General features: G+C 40.5%; 1 pseudogene; it reads right to left on the bottom strand.

Annotated features, from left to right (window-relative positions):
• Nucleotides 1-6,236: 6,236 nt before the first annotated feature.
• Nucleotides 6,237-16,864, bottom strand: part of LOC144255057 (neuropeptide Y receptor type 4-like) — a 54,302-nt pseudogene continuing 43,674 nt past the window's right edge.

Below are 16,864 nucleotides of genomic sequence, written 5' to 3'. Positions count from 1 at the left end.
TGCATATGCCCCTCCCCAATCTGGGCTTTAGGTCTGTTGGCCCTGCCCACAGCCAGGCATGCCCTGATCTCATAGGTGGTAAAAGACCCAGGTACTTGAAATGAGAGATGGGGTGACAACATGCTGAAAGCTTAAAGGGCACCCCTGTTCACTTGGCACCACTTGGACAGAACTGCCCAAAGAACAGAACACATGTCACAGTGTAATCATTAATCATCTATAAAGCCACATTTAAAGAGTAAAAAAGATGAAGAGAATGTGAAGCAAAACACAGACTGGGAAAAAATATATCCAGTAGACACATTTAATAAATATCACTTCTCCAAAATACACCAAGAACTCTGAAAACTCAACAACAAGAAAAAAAATCACTTTAAAAATGGGCAAAAGACTTGAAGTGACACCTCACCAAAGAAGACACACAGAGGCAAACAAGCATCTGAAAAGATGCTCCACGCCATACATTGTCAGGGAACCTCAGACAACTGCTCCACCCCTATTAGAATGTCCAAAATCCAGAACACTGAAAATTCCAAATGCTGGCAAGGACATGGAGCAACAGCAACTCTCATCCACTGCTGGTGGCAATGCAAATGGCACTCTGACACTTTGGGAGAACATTTGGAAGTTTCTCCCAAAATAAAAATATTCTTACTATGCAGTCCAGTAGCAGGGCTTCTTGAAGCTGAAAGTTTAGAGACACATGAAAACCTGCATGTAGATGGTTATAGCAGCTTTGTTCACAGCTGCCAAAACTTGAAAACAAGTAGTCCTTCAGGGTGAGCAGATAAACTCTGGTACATCTGAACAATGCAATATTATTCAATACTAAAGAATGATTAGCAAGCCCGGAAAAGACACAGGGGGAACTTAAGTGCATAGTAGGAAGTAGAAGAAGCCACTGTGAAAAGGCTACGTAACTTATGATTCCAACTACATGCAGTTGTTGGCCTGGGTTGTGAAGCAGGAGGAAAAATGGGTGGAGTATACAGGAATTTTCGGGCAGTGAAAATAGTCTATATAATACTCTCATGGTGGACACACATCATTATATTTTGTCCAAACTCAGAATGTACAGAGCCAAGAGTGAACCCTAATGTTAATTTTGGACTTTGGGTGATCGTGATGAGTGGTTATAACATATGCACTGCTGCAGAGAGAGATATGTTGGGGAGGCTGTGAGGGGGATGGGGGATGTGGAATATTTCTACTTTGGGCTCAATTTTTCTGGGAACCTAAAGCTACTCTAAAAGGTGAAAAAAAGTAACATTAATTTTCATACTTCAACCCAATATACTAAAATACTACTACTCGACCCATTATAAACCTAAACAAATTCAATGAGACAATTCCCATTCTTTTGGAGGGTGCTAGCTTTGAATCTGTGTGAAAATTCATACTCCACACATCTCAATTGAGTCAAATCACAATTTGAGTATCGAGTAGTCACACACATGTGGCCAGAGGCTACCGTGCCAGGCAGCTCCAGAGTCTGTGAGTTAAGACCCACTTTCAAGGAAGGCTGAATGCCTGTGCAGATAGTGCCCAACACAAAAGGCTTTTATGGCAAATTCCAGCCATGCAGTAAGGGATGGGACAAACCCAAAGGCTCTGGACTCTAGAAAGTTCTCTACCATCATGTTCAGAGTGTACTGCAAGAGTAAGATGAGAGTCTGAGAGGATAGAGCTCAGATGAGAACTGTATTTCCTTTCCCAAAGTCACCAGAAGACTCCAGAAACTCTGGAGTGCTCCACATCCCAAGGAAACATATTGGAGCCCACACCTAGTAAATTGTCCCAGATGTGAGGTAAGCTCTCCTACAGGGTAGCACATCCCAGCTCCCACTGAACCTGGAGTCTCATGGCCCAGCCTCTGCCAGAGCCCTGGGGAGGCACCAGCTTCAGCAATCCTAAGGTGGTGCCAAGCAGAGAGTAGCCATAGACCAAAGGATTTGATGTAAGGCTACTCCACACACCAGCTCTGTGGCCTTGAGCAAATGCTCAAAGAGGTCTTCTCTGAGTAGCACCCTGCCAGGAAGGAAGCTACTTCCCTTCATCTCCCAGCACCTGTGACAGATCCCACTTCACGACTGAGGACTGAGGTTCTGCACACCCCTGTCAGTGTGGCCAGCTGCTCCCTAGTGGAGCCTGCCAACACAAGGCACTGGAGGGAAACTGGGAAGCTGGGGCAAGGTTGGGTTTGTCTCTCCCTGTTGTGCTTCCCCTAGGAGCAGGACCTGTTGAGGCTCCTTCCTCCAGAGGTGGCTGCTCCTTCCCACAGCTGTAAAGGGATCCTGTTTGCAGTTTTCCAAGACCTCCAGAGCCAGCCCCTTGGTGACCCCAGTACACTCAGGCCCCTCTTCCAAGCCCAACCTCTTCTCATTTTTTGGCCTAATAACAATAACAATAATAGGGTCTAGCATGCTAAGCACTTCGTCACTCAGGAAGGAGGGAACCCCATCAGTTATTTCAACAGAATTTCATGTAAAAACTGTGAAGTTCATATAAAATTGTTGACTGGATGATTGTAAAAATGCAAAGACAGAATGCTAAGCTGTCACAGAGGGATGAACCGTGGGAAGCAGTTTCCATTCTAGGACTGGGGAAGATGCTGTTTAACAAGGCATACATATGTAGTTATTCATATACAGACTAAAAATAAAAAAATAAAGATTCCCCAAAATGTAAGCAGTGATTATCTTTGAAGGCTAGAACTGATGATTTCCTTAAAAAAGAAAAAAAAAAAAACACTTGTGGCTGGGGATGTGGCTCAAGCGGTAATGTGCTTGCCTGGCATGCACGTGGCGCTGGGTTCGATACTCAGCACCACATAAAAATAAAATAAAGATGTTCTGTCTACCAAAAACTGAAAAATAAATATTAAAAAATTCTCTCTCTCTCTCTGTCTCTCTATCTATCTTTAAAAAAACTTTATTTCTGTATATACTGCATATTTTCAAGGATGAATATGATTACTTTTACACTGGAGAAAACAAGTCAATATTATTTCTTAAAAGAGGAAGGGCTGGATTTAGGCAGATTTAAACTTTCACAACCAGGATTCTGTAAGGTGATGCACTCTGAGGGTTCCCAGGCAATCTTTGTGGGTGTGAGTCTCCAATCCCAACTATGATGCTCCCCTGTAGGAAGGTTAACTCCGATTGCAGTTGGCAAGGTCAATTTCTGGCCCCTCTGGGAGCTTAAGAGATACTGAGAGGTACCAACATTCACTGAAGCAATTTCTAAACTTATCAAAAATGATGTCCAGAAAGAAGAAAAACTGTTGTTGATATATTTTAAATGAAATAGAGAAAAATGCCAATGGACATATTTCTTTTGAGTGGAAATACGTAAATATGCGTTTAGCAAGGAATGACAAGGCTTCACGAGCAACACATCCACAGGAAGCCAGAGATGAGATGACCAACCATAACTGAGTCACCTTTTTCCATAAGGGCAGTTTTGAAGACACAGGTCTGGAATGAAGATTTTACTCCAATTCCCAGAGTGGGTGTTTACAGGTGCTCACCCAGTAACCCTAAGTTCCAGGTTAATCTGTTTCCTAGAGCAAAGCTTCTTAACTTTAATGTGCATGTATTAAGCTGTAGATTTTAGACAAAATATGGATTATTATTTAGCAGGTCTGGAATGGAAACAATAATTCAACATATCTGACACCTGTGAGTAAGGCTGAGGCTGCTAGTTTTCTGACTATACTTTGGGTAGCAAGTACCTAGTATCTTGCATCAAAGCAATGGGGATCATTGGGAACCAAAAACAGAAAACAGCCATTCAGGTGTGCTGTGCCACACTAAACAAGGGAAGAGGAGCATAGAACATGGTCAGTGAGACTTCCACCCACCACCCAATCCCTAATAACAAGTACCTTCAGATATTCAGTCTGGTGCTTCTGTCCTCAAGTATGCCAGCACCATAATGCATCTTTGTCCCCAAAACATCTTGGCACCATTGAGATTGATAATGAGAAGCAAACTTCAGGCCCTTGCATGAGATCATCTGGAGAAGCATGAGGACCTCAATTCTTTGGAAAACTTGAACAATGACATCTTGCCAGGAGGTATGCCAGAGTCTGGGCTTTGCTTACAGATGGTCACCTGGATCAGTAGCAGCAGATGGCATCAGAGGATAAGCACAAGGTGTGTCCAATACAGTGGCTCAAAAAATCACCTCAAAATCCCAGACAAAGTTTTAAAGAAAGGAACTAAAAGGGAAGGAACAGATGACTCAAAAAGCACTTGTCTCAGGAGTCACTTGCACAAGTTCTTTCAGGGCCTGGACCAAATATATCATGTGACTGAACAGTCTGCTGCTGCCTGACCCTTTGCTAGATCACCTAGACCAGCATTGGCCTTCTCACAGTGAGGATCCTTGAAGGTTCTGGCACTGAATACCTTCCCCCAGGGGACCATGGTGTGTCCAGTCACAGTTCATTCCATTGCAGGGTAATTCTTAGTAGGAAGAGTCAGAGTGGGTCATCCCATTCAAGGTGGCCAAGGAACAATCTTGACATGTCCTTCTCTGTAAGAACAGGCTGTGGGTCCAGGCCAAGCATTGGACCTGGCTCAGGATCAAGGGAACTGGGCCTTGACCTCCATGAGGGAGACATTCATGCTCACTTTCTCCATCTCTCCTACTCCTGTCAGCCAGGGCCTCGTTAAATGAGACTCAGGAATCCCTGTCCCTACTCCTGCTGAAGGGTACTGGGATGCCAATGTCCTGGGAACACTTTGACAAAACCATGGCCTGTGGCCTAGGGCAATTCATCTCAGTGGTTAGGGCATCAATGAAGGAGGCTGTAGACATAGCCTTAAGGACTGTAGGCCCCTGTAGTGAGGCAGCACAAGGGAGGCCACAGAGTTTGTATCCAGGGTTCTCGTCAAGAGAGGTCCTGGCAAGCAGGAAGGGCAAGTAAGAGACTATGGGCACAGCAGCCTGACCCCTGACTCCTTTCCATGCTGGACCATAGCATGGCACATGGCTGTGGTCTAATACTCAGCTACAAGTGGCATCTTCACCATTGATCTGCAAGAGAAATCTTTTCTGGAGCTCTCTCCCTATGCCAGAACCTGTCCTAGGCATGGAGGGTAAGCGCTCTATGGCAATACAGAGGTCATTCACCAGGTGTTGACAACCTTGTAAGTTTATGTCCATAAAGGTAACAGGCACAGTGAATGAGAAAAATAATGTAGTAGAGTGTGAAATGTAGAACTCCTACTGCAGAGGGCCCTGAGGACTCAAGACTCCCAGGATCTGTCCTCTTCAGCTGGATATGCTGATGGCACAACAGGAATTACACTGCCTTGAATCTACGGAATTCTTGCCACTTGTGAAGCACATACACACACACATGTCATCTCTCCCAGCGGGCAGGGGTGACCAAGGTTCAGAGCTCTTTCTCCAAGTGCTCCTTTCCTCACTTCACAGTTGCCTCAAGGTTTTTGGTGGGGGAAAACTCCCTGGCTTCCCAGGCCAGGCATCTGTTGCTGAGTTAATACAATGAACCCTTTCTGTTATAGACAGACACCTCTGGCTCTGCCATCCTGTAGCTCAAGACACAAGGTGCACCATGAACTGCAGAATCTGGAATCAAAATCCTTCCAAAAATAAACAGCAGAACTATGCGAGGGTCAGGCTTCACAAGGCAAATAATGCAAAAATGGAATCTTGCCAGACTATCTGGGCCCTAAATCCAGGAATGATGGGTGTTGTGGTTTAGATGTGATGTCCCCCAAAAGCTCAGTGTGAGACACTGCAAGAGAGCTTGGAGGAGAATTGATTGGGTATAGTCTTCACCTAATCAGTGAATTAATCCCTGATGGGATTAACCAATTAGTAACTGGAGGCAGGTGGGTGTTGCTGGAGGAAGTAGTTCTTTGGGGGCGTGGCTATGAGGTATATATTTTATATCTGGGGAGTGGAGTCTCTCTCTGCTTCCTGATCTTCATGTGAGCTGGTTTATTCTACCACAGTCTTCTGTCATGATCTTCTGCCTCCCCTCAAGACATGAGGAATGGAGCCTGCTGTTTATGGATTGAGAATGTTGAAATTGTGAGCCCCTAACTAAGCCTTTACTCCTTTACAATTGTTCAGGTTGGGTCTTTTAGACACAGCAGGAAAAAAGCTGACTAAACAATGGGGTTGCCAGCTTGCAGCATGTCCAATTAGCTATATTGAAAGGCCTGGCAAGGAAAATGGCAGAGAATCCTAGGGCCTGTTTAAATGGGGTTGGATCTTCCACTTAGCCTCAAAGACTCAGAGCACTGTGAACAGGGGCAAATGCTCAACTCTTCCAAGGGAGAACTCTGTTGGAAGGTCAGCACCAGGGTCTTGACCTCCTTCTTGAAGTTGGCATCGATAAAGACATGAATTAACAGGTAGATACAGGTAGAGGCTGTGGCAATCATGTGGCACGCCAAGAAGATGAGGTTTCTGTGACAGACAGGGATGACTTCATGATGCCAGTCCTCCAGGTATTAGACACATGCAAGGGCAGCCAGAATATGTCAAAATCAGCCACCATTGCCATGAGCATCCAGCTAATCATTCTCATCTGCCCAGCTTGCCAGCTGTAGGTGCCCTTGGGGAACACACACCCCTGCCTCCACAGGCACTGGTAGTTATGTACACAGCAGATCAGAATAAAGCCTAGAAGGGTGCAGTACTGGAAGAGAGGAAGGTGGTATAGCTAATGCGATGGTGGTACAGATACAGTACAGACCACCTTGTCCACCAGAAAATCCAGAGCCTTGGAGTGGTTGTTGTGGAAGACATTCTCCAGGATACTGTTAGTCAGAAAGGGCAGGGAAAGAAAGAAAGCAATGAGCCAGATGACCACAATTCCCATGGAGGCTGGGAGATGCTGGGCTTCCAGCCCGTTGGGTTGATAGTGAGCTGATGCCTCTCCAGGGCCACAAGGACAAGTGAGAGGATGGAGACTGTCACTGACGCACACTGGATGAAGACTGACATCTTGCAAAGGACCTTGTCAAAGATTCCATCAGTAGTCCTGTGAGTGGCTGGCAGATGAAGCCCCTGAGGAACTCAGAGAAGGCCAGGTTGACAATGAGCAGATTGATAGCATTGTTCTTCTCCTTTTCTTCATGATCACCCTTACAAGCAAAGGTTTCCTAGGAGCTCCACAATGGTAGAAAGTGATGATGAAAGCCATCGGGTTCACAGAATCTTGGCAGTGGTCAGAGAAGTTATATAGGACATCCTTGGTTTGGCTCCTGTTTTCACCTGTTCTATAGTTTTCATTGTAGGGTTCTTTCGCCTCTTTTTTTAGATTGATTCCCCAATTTTTTTTTGAGACTATTGTGAACGGGGTAGTTTTCCTAATTTCTCTTCTCAGTGGATTCATTGCTGATGTACAGAACATGTTTGATTTATGGGTGTTTTGCTGAATTCATTTATCAGTTCTAGAAGTTTTTTGTGGAATTTTTTGGAACTTCTAGATATAGAATCATGTCATCGACAAATAGTGATATTTTGAATTGTTCTTTATCTACTTGTATCCCTTTATTTTTTTTCTAATTGCTCTGACTAGAGTTTCAAGGATGATGGTTGAATAAAAGTGGTGAAAGAGGGCATTCTTGTCTTGTTCCAATTTTTAGAGCGAATGCTTTCAGTTTTTTTCTGTTTAGAATTATGCTGGCCTTGGGTTTAGCACATATAGCTTTTTTTTTTGCAGATTTACTCTTTTATTTATTTATTTATTTATTTATTTTTTTATTGGTCATTCATAACATTACATAGTTCTTAATACATCATATTACACGGTTTGATTCAAGTGGATTATGAACTCCCGCTTTTACCCCGTATACAAATTGCTGTATCACATCAGTTACCCTTCCATTTATTGACATATTGCCTTTCTAGTGTCTGATGTATTCTGCTGTCTGTCCTATTGTCTACTATCCCCCCTCCCCTCCCCTCCCCTCCCCTACCCTTTTCTCTCTCTACCCCTTCTACTGTAAATCATTTCTTCCATTTGTATTCTCTTGTCTTACCCCTCCTTTCCTCTTATATGACATTTTGTATAACCCTGAGGATCGCCTTCCATTTCCATGCAATTTCCCTTCTCACTCCCTTTCCCTCCCACCTCTCATCCCTGTTTACTGTAAATATTCTTCTCAAGCTCTTCGTCCCTACCCTGTCCTTGTTTACACCCCTTATATCAAAGGAGTCATTTGGTATTTGTTTTTTAAAGATTGACTAGCTTCACTTAGCATAATCTGCTCTAATGCCATCCATTTCCCTCCAAATTCTATGATTTTGTCATTTTTTAATGCAGAGTAATACTCCATAGTGTATAAATGCCACATTTTTTTATCCATTCATCTATTGAAGGGCATCTAGGCTGGTTCCACAGTCTTGCTATCGTGAATTGAGCTGCTATGAACATCGATGTAGCAGTGTCCCTGTAGCATGCTCTTGTTAGGGCTTTAGGGAATAGACCGAGAAGGGGAATAGCTGGGTCAAATGGTGGTTCCATTCCCAGCTTTCCGAGAAATCTCCATACTGCTTTCCAAATTGGCTGCACCAATTTGCAGTCCCACCAGCAATGAACAAGAGTGCCCTTTTCCCCGCATCCTCTCCAGCACTTATTGTTGTTTGACTTCCTAATGACTGCCAGTCTTATTGGAGTGAGATGGTATCTTAGGGTAGTTTTGATTTGCATTTCTCTGACTGCTAGCGATGGTGAGCATTTTTTCATGTACTTGTTGATTGATTGTATGTCCTCCTCTGAGAAGTGTCTGTTCAGGTCCTTGGCCCATTTATTGATTGGGTTATTTGTTATCTTATTGTCTAATTTTTTGAGTTCTTTGTATATTCTGGTTATTAGGGCTCTATCTGAAGTGTGTGGAGTAAAGATTTGTTCCCAGGATGTAGGCTCCCTGTTTATCTCTCTTATTGTTTCTTTTGCTGAGAAAAAACTTTTTAGTTTGAGTAAGTCCCATTTGTTGATTCTATTTGTTAACTCTAGCGCTATGGGTGTCCTATTGAGGAATTTGGAGCCCGATCCCACAGCCTGTAGATCATAACCAACTTTTTCTTCTATCAGATGCCGTGTCTCTGATTTAATATCAAGCTCCTTGATCCATTTTGAGTTAACTTTTGTGCACGGCGAGAGATAGGGATTCAGATTCATTTTGGTGCAAATGGATTTCCAGTTTTCCCAGCACCATTTGTTGAAGATGCTATCCTTCCTCCATTGCATGCTTTTAGCCACTTTATCAAATATAAGATAGTTGTAGTTTTGTGGATTGGTTACTGTGTCCTCTATTCTGTACCATTGGTCCACCCGCCTGTTTTGGTACCAGTACCATGCTGTTTTTGTTACTATTGCTCTGTAGTATAGTTTGAAGTCTGGTATCGCTATACCGCCTGATTCACACTTCCTGCTTAGTATTGTTTTTGCTATTCTGGGTCTTTTATTATTCCAAATGAATTTCATGATTCTTTTATCTATTTCTACAAGATATGCTGTTGGGATTTTGATTGGCATTGCATTGAACTTATAGAGAACTTTTGGTAATATCGCCATTTTGATGATGTTAGTTCTGCCTATCCATGAGCAGGGTATGTTTTTCCATCTTCTAAGGTCTTCTTCTATGTCTTTCTTTAGGGTTCTGTAATTTTCATTGTATAAATCTTTCACCTCTTTTGTTAGGTTGATTCCCAAGTATTTTATTTTTTGGGGGGATATTGTGAATGGAGTAGTTGTCCTCATTTCCGTTTCAGAGGATTTGTCGCTGATATACAGGAATGCCTTTGATTTATGCGTGTTGATCTTATATCCTGCCACTTTGCTGAATTCATTTATTAGCTCTAATAGCTTCTTTGTAGACCCTTTTGGGTCTGCTAGGTATAGAATCATATCATCTGCAAATAGTGATAATTTAAGTTCTTCTTTTCCTATTTTCATGCCTTTAATTTCTTTTGACTGTCTAATTGCTCTGGCCAGTGTTTCGAGGACTATGTTGAACAGAAGTGGTGAGAGAGGGCATCCCTGTCTTGTACCAGATCTTAGAGGGAATGCCTTCAATTTTTCTCCATTCAGAATGATGCTGGCCTGTGGCTTATCATAGATTGCTTTTACAATGTTGAGGTATGATCCTGTTATCCCTAATTTTTCTAGCGTTTTGAACATAAAGGGATGCTGTACTTTGTCGAATGCTTTTTCTGCATCTATTGAGATGATCATATGGTTCTTATTTTTAAGTCTATTGATGTGGTGAATAACATTTATTGATTTCCGTATATTAAACCAGCCTTGCATCCCAGGGATGAATCCTACTTGATCATGATGTATAATTTTTTTGATATGTATTTGAATCCGATTCGCCAGAATTTTATTGAGGATTTTTGCGTCAAGGTTCATTAGAGATATTGGTCTGTAGTTTTCCTTCTTTGATGTGTCTTTGTCTGGTTTCGGAATCAGGGTGATGTTGGCCTCATAGAATGAATTTGGAAGTTCTCCCTCTTTTTCTATTTCCTGAAATAGCTTGAAAAGTATTGGTGTTAGTTCCTCTTTAAAGGTTTTGTAAAACTCTGCTCTATACCCATCCGGTCCTGGGCTTTTCTTAGTTGGTAGACTTTTGATGGTTTCTTCTATTTCCTCTATTGTTATTGGTCTGTTTAGGTTGTCTATATCCTCCTGGCTCAATCTGGGCAGATCATAGGACTCAAGGAATTTATCTATGCCTTCACTATCTTCTATTTTATTGGAGTATAAGGATTCAAAGTAATTTCTGATTATCTTCTGTATTTCTGAAGTGTCTGTTGTGATATTGCCTTTTTCATCCCGTATGCTAGTAATTTGGGTTCTCTCTCTTCTTCTCTTCGTTAGCATGGCTAAGGGTCTGTCAATTTTATTTATTTTTTCAAAGAACCAGCTTTTAGTTTTGTCAATTTTTTCAATTGTTTCTTTTGTTTCAATTTCATTAATTTCAGCTCTGATTTTAATTATTTCTTGCCTTCTACTTCTTTTGCTGTTGTTTTGCTCTTCTTTTTCTAGGATTTTGAGATGAAGTATGAGATCATTTATTTGTTGGTTTTTTCTTTTTTTGAGGAATGAACTCCAAGCAATGAATTTTCCTCTTAGAACTGCTTTCAATGTGTCCCATAGATTCCGATATGTTGTGTCTGTGTTTTCATTTAACTCTAGGAATTTTTTAATTTCCTCCTTGATGTCTTCTAAAACCCATTGATCACTCAGCAACCTATTGTTCATTCTCCAGGTGATGCTTGCTTTTTCCTTTCTTCTTTTATCATTGATTTTCAGTTTCATTCCATTATGATCAGATAAGATGCATGGTATTATCTCTACCCCTTTGTATTGTCTAAGAGTTGCCCTGTGACATAGTATATGGTCGATTTTTGAGAAGGTTCCATGTGCTGCTGAGAAAAAAGTGTAACTACTTGATGTTGGTTGGTATAGTCTATATATGTCAATTAAGTCTAGGTTGTTAATTGTGTTATTGAGTTCTATAGTTTCCTTATTTAACTTTTGTTTGGAAGATCTGTCCAGTGGTGAGAGAGGTGTGTTGAAGTCTCCCATGATTATTGTATGTTGGTCTATTAGACTCTTGAACTTGAGAAGAGTTTGCTTGATGAACACAGCTGCACCATTATTTGGGGCATATATATTTATGATTGTTATGTCTTGTTGGTGTATGGTTCCCTTGAGCAGTATGAAGTGTCCTTCTATATCCCTTTTGATTAGCTTTGGCTTGAAATCTATTTTATTAGATATGAGTATGGACACTCCTGCTTGTTTCCGCGGTTCATATGAGTGATATGATTTTTCCCAACCTTTCACCTTCAGTCTATGTATATCTTTTCCTATCAAATGCGTCTCCTGTAGACAGCATATTGTTGGGTCTTGTTTTTTGATCCATTCTACTAGCCTGTGTCTCTTAATTGGTGAGTTTAAGCCATTAACATTTAGGGTTATTATTGAGATATGGTTTGTTCTTCTATCCATATTTGTTTATTGATGTTACTAAACCTGATTTGTTATCCTCTTTGACTACTTCCCCCCCTTTACTGTCCTACCTCCCATTGTTGGTTTTCAATGTTATTTTCCATTTCCTCTTCCTGTAATGTTTTGCCAAGGATTTTTTGAAGAGATGGTTTTCTAGCTGCGAATTCTTTTAACTTTTGTTTATTGTGGAAGGTTTTAATTTCATCTTCTAACCTGAAGCTTAATTTCGCCGGATACACGATTCTTGGTTGGAGCCTATTGTCTTTCAGTGTTTGAAATATGTTATTCCAGGATCTTCTAGCTTTCAGAGTCTGTGTTGAGAGATCAGCTGTTATCCTGATTGGTTTACCCCCAAATGTAATCTGCTTTCTTTCTCTTGCAGCTTTTAAAATTCTCTCCTTATTCTGTATGTTGGACATCTTCATTATAATGTGTCTAGGTGTGGATCTCTTATGATTTTGCACATTCGGCGTCCTGTAGGCTTCTAGGATTTGGGATTCTGTCTCAATCTTCAATTCTGGGAAGTTTTCTCGTATTATTTCACTGAATAGACTGTTTATTCCTTTGGAATGGAGCTCTGTGCCTTCCTGTATCCCAATGACTCTTAAATTTGGTCTTTTGATATTGTCCCATAATTCTTGGATGTTCTGCTCATGGTTTCTTAGCAGACTTGCTGAGCTGTCTATGTTCTTTTCCAGTTGAAATACTTTGTCTTCATTGTCTGATGTTCTCTCTTCTAAGTGATCTACTCTGCTGGTAGTATTCTCAATTGAGTTTTTAAGTTGGTTTATTGTTTCCTGCATTTCTAGAATTTCAATTTGTTTGTTTTTTATTACCTCTATCTCCCTGTGAAATTGATCTTTTACTTCCTGGATTTGTTTGTCAATGTGATCTTTCATTGTCTGATTTTGCTGTCTCATGTCTTCCTTGAGACTCCAGATCATCTGAAGCATATATATCCTGAACTCTTTATCTGATATTCCATCTGTTGCAGCTATTACCTCTTCTAAAGTTGAGTTGACCTGCATTGCTTGTGGTCCTTTCTTTCCTTGTCTTTTCATACTGCTCGCGTTTCTTTCTGCTTGGTGCAACTGTTGTGTTTTGAAATTTACCCCCTATTTATTTATGTTGCTCTTGTATACTTGAAAAGTCTCCCTTGCAGGTGCGGGCGGCAGCTGTGCCCCTACTCCAATTGGGGTGACGTGTCTACCACGCTGGCGGCTCTCTGGGCCTGTTCCGGGAGTGGAAGGTGGCTCTGCTCTGTCCCTATTCCAATTGGGGTGTCGTGACTACAATGCTGGAAGGTCGCTGGGCCTGTTCCGGGCGTGGGCGGTGGGCTTGGCTGGTGGGATTCCACCTAATGGCAGTCCCTAACCTCCCTGCTTGCTAATTAATGGCATCTCTGAGGCGCCACGCCTTCTGTAGCTGCGGGGCAGGCCGCTCGAATCAGTTGGCCTGGATCTCCGGGGTCCTGCTGCTGGCTGTTTTGATGTTGCAAGCTGTTGGAGAGTGGTGGTGTATTCTTCAGCTTTCCCGGATGGTGGCCGCTGACTGCCTGGATGGAGTGTCCGCTGTTTTGATGTTGCACTCTGAAGGAGAGTGGCGGTGTATCCTTCAGCTTTCCCGGATGGTGGCCGCTGACTGCCTCGGTGGAGTGTCCGCTGTGGGGGATGGGACTGTACTGCTTCCTTCCCCTTCTGAGATCCCGTGCTCGGCCCAAGGGTCCGTGTGGGCTTGGCTGGTGGGATTCCACCTAATGGCCTTCCCTAACCTCCCTGCTTGCTAATTAATGGCTTCACTGAGGCGCCACGCCTTCTGTAGCCGCAGGGCAGGCCGCGCGAATCAGTTGGCCTGGATCTCCGGGGCCCTGCTGCAGGCTGCTCGCACATATAGCTTTTACAATGTTGAGGTATGTTTCTACTATCCCTAGTTTTTCTAGTGTTTTGAACATGAAAGTGGATGCATAAGTTTTAAGTGGCATATTTTTATCTCTTCATTTTACTATTTATATAGTTAATATTTTTTAGAAATCAGCAAACCTTTCTTTTTGGCAAAATGTTGTTTCATATTCAGAAAATAAAAATGAAAAATACTTCATAGAAAATGCACTTGGAAAAGATTATAGTTTTTAATTATCATTGTTTTTAAATTTTGAGACAGGGTCTCCCTAAGTTGCTTAGGCCTTGCTAAGTTGCTGAGGCTATCATTTGAACTTGTGATCCTACTTCCTCAACCTCCCAAGTTGTTGGAATTACGGGCACACACCACCACACCTAGCTTGGAAAAGATTGTATCTTCCTGGTTTGCAGATGACTGCCTTCTCTCGGTGTCCTCATGTGATCTTTTTTATATGTATACATACTTACTGTTGGTTTCTCTTCTTTTAAGGACACTTATTGGATTAGGGTCCCCATCATCATGCCATCATTTAACTTTAATTAACTACTAAAAGCTTTATCTTTAAGTATGGTCACATCACATGTTGGGAGGTAGAGGTTCAACATGCAAATTTGGGGAACATACAGTTTTGTCCTCGGCACTGACCATAACAATACTTTTAAAAGTAAGATTTCTAATACTTTTCTTTTTATTTGTTTATTTTTCTTTGGTATAAAAATTGTAAATAATTTGAAACTAAAGCTCCAGTCCACAAAAAGCATGGGGAAGGGGCCTCTTTTTTTATGTGTGTGTTGTGCTGGGGATCAAACCCTCATGCATACTAGGCAAACGTTATACTACTGAGTCACATCCCCAGCACACTTAAAGTGTCTGTAAGGTAAATATTCTTGTTTCTAAAGTATGCATATAGAATTTATTTTAAAATTTAAGGGACTGTAGTATTTATTCCCATTTTATCTTCTTCCTGTGCACTTCTCAAGTCAGTATTTAAAGAGGTACTCAACCTGCCCTTCCCAGAATCAGTAGTTTTAAGTAAGTTTCAATCAGAGCTATGCCAGGGCAAAGTGTAGGCTTGAATTCTGACAGATCTATGTTTGAATTCCAGCTCCTATTTACTCCCCAGTCCCTGGGAAACTACTGAGCTAGGGAACATCATGAAATTCCTGAATTTCTCCAAATCTAGTTTTTTTTTTTCATTTTACAGATGAAGATTAAACTTTTGTGCAAAAGATGGCTGGTTAGCTTCTCAACATGCATATTAAAATAATTTTATTGGCCAAGAAGCATAAGTATCAAGCACAACATATATTCCTTTAGGGAATTACAATCAAAACCATAAAGATAACCAATTCATACCCAATAGGATGACTATAAACAGAATAATAAATAATAAGCATGGTGAAGTTGTGGAAAAATTGGCACCCTCTTTGTGCATTGATGATAGGGATATAAAATACTAAAGCATCTATGAGAAAGAGTTTGATAATTCCTCAACAATTAAACAGAACTACAATTCTAAACAGATTTTTAAGCAAAAACATGTACATGAATGTTCATAGCAACACTATTTACAATAGTAAAAAGGTGGAAGCAACCTAAATGTCCATCACTGGATGAATAAACAAAATGTATTAAATTCATGAAAGAGAATATTCAGTCATAAAAAAAATGAAGTGCTGATATATACTACATTGATTGAACCTTGAAAATATTATGATAAATGAAAGAATCTAGTAACAAAAGACCATATTTTGTGTGATTACATTTATATAAAATATCTAGAATAGGCAAATTCATAGAACATAGTAGTGATTGCCAGGGGCTGAGGAGAGGGGAATGAGGAATGAGAGCCACAGAGTCTGGGCTTTCATTTTACCATAGTGAAAATGGTCTGGAATTAGATGGTGATGATGATTGCATAGTATTGTCAGTGCACTAAATATCACTGAGTCGTATGCTTTCAATAGTTAGAATGATAAATTTGATGTGTATTTACCATGAGGAAAAAAAATGTAAAGGATGAGCTTACAACAAGAAAAAAAAAAGCCAACTTACAAGATGTTTTAAACAATTTTTCTCATGATATGAGAGAGCCAAGCAAATATTCTACCAGTTTAAAAAAAAGTCAAAAGAGCACCAATTTTTGTGGAGGAAAGGAATGTTAAGATGAATTACAAATAAATAAAAAAAAATTATTCCAGATGGGGGATGAAATCTATTAAAATCATTCTCATCATAAATTAATGTCTACCAGGTTTTTACAGTTTATTTTCAACAAAGTATTACAAATAGATTTCCATTGAAATGACATTTTTTCCTCTAGATTCCATGGTTTTGATTTTAAAAATCTCATAGAAAAGTTATTCTTGATTAGAAAATAACATCTGATTAGATTTGACATATTTTATTCATAAAGAAACAGGGAGAATGGTCCTTCTTAAGTTGGCTTTGCTCTAAATGTCCTTGAGAATTTCAGGTTCAATTTTTTTCTTTTTTAAAAAAGTTTTTATTTATTAGTGCATAGTTATACATAGTTATAGATATTATACATAGTCATAGATAGTGTACTTAAAGTTTACTCCATTTATTTTTAAATTTTGTTGTAGTTATACATGATAGTAGAATGTAGTTTACTCCATTTCAATCCACAATACTTCCCCTTATACTCCTCTCTTCCCAATACCTTTACTATCTATTGGTCTTCCTTCTATTTATTTATTTATTTTAAAAATTGGTACATTATAGTTATATGTAAAATTGGAATTCATTGTGATGTATTCATACATATGCATAGCATAATTTGGTTAGTTTGGATCTTGTCATACCTCTTATGATTTGTGGTCCTAAGGTTAGAAATCCAAGCCAAGAACTTGTTACAAGGTTTCAGCTATAATATCTAAAAGAATTGCATATTTTTAAAAAGTACTTATTTTTTAGTTTTAGGTGGACACAATA

The sequence above is a fragment of the Urocitellus parryii genome, chromosome 5 (genome assembly GCF_045843805.1).
Source record: "Urocitellus parryii isolate mUroPar1 chromosome 5, mUroPar1.hap1, whole genome shotgun sequence".
Classification (NCBI taxonomy): domain Eukaryota; kingdom Metazoa; phylum Chordata; class Mammalia; order Rodentia; family Sciuridae; genus Urocitellus; species Urocitellus parryii.
The sequence above is the reverse complement of the archived record's forward strand: the minus strand, read 5'-3'. Positions and strand labels throughout refer to the sequence as shown.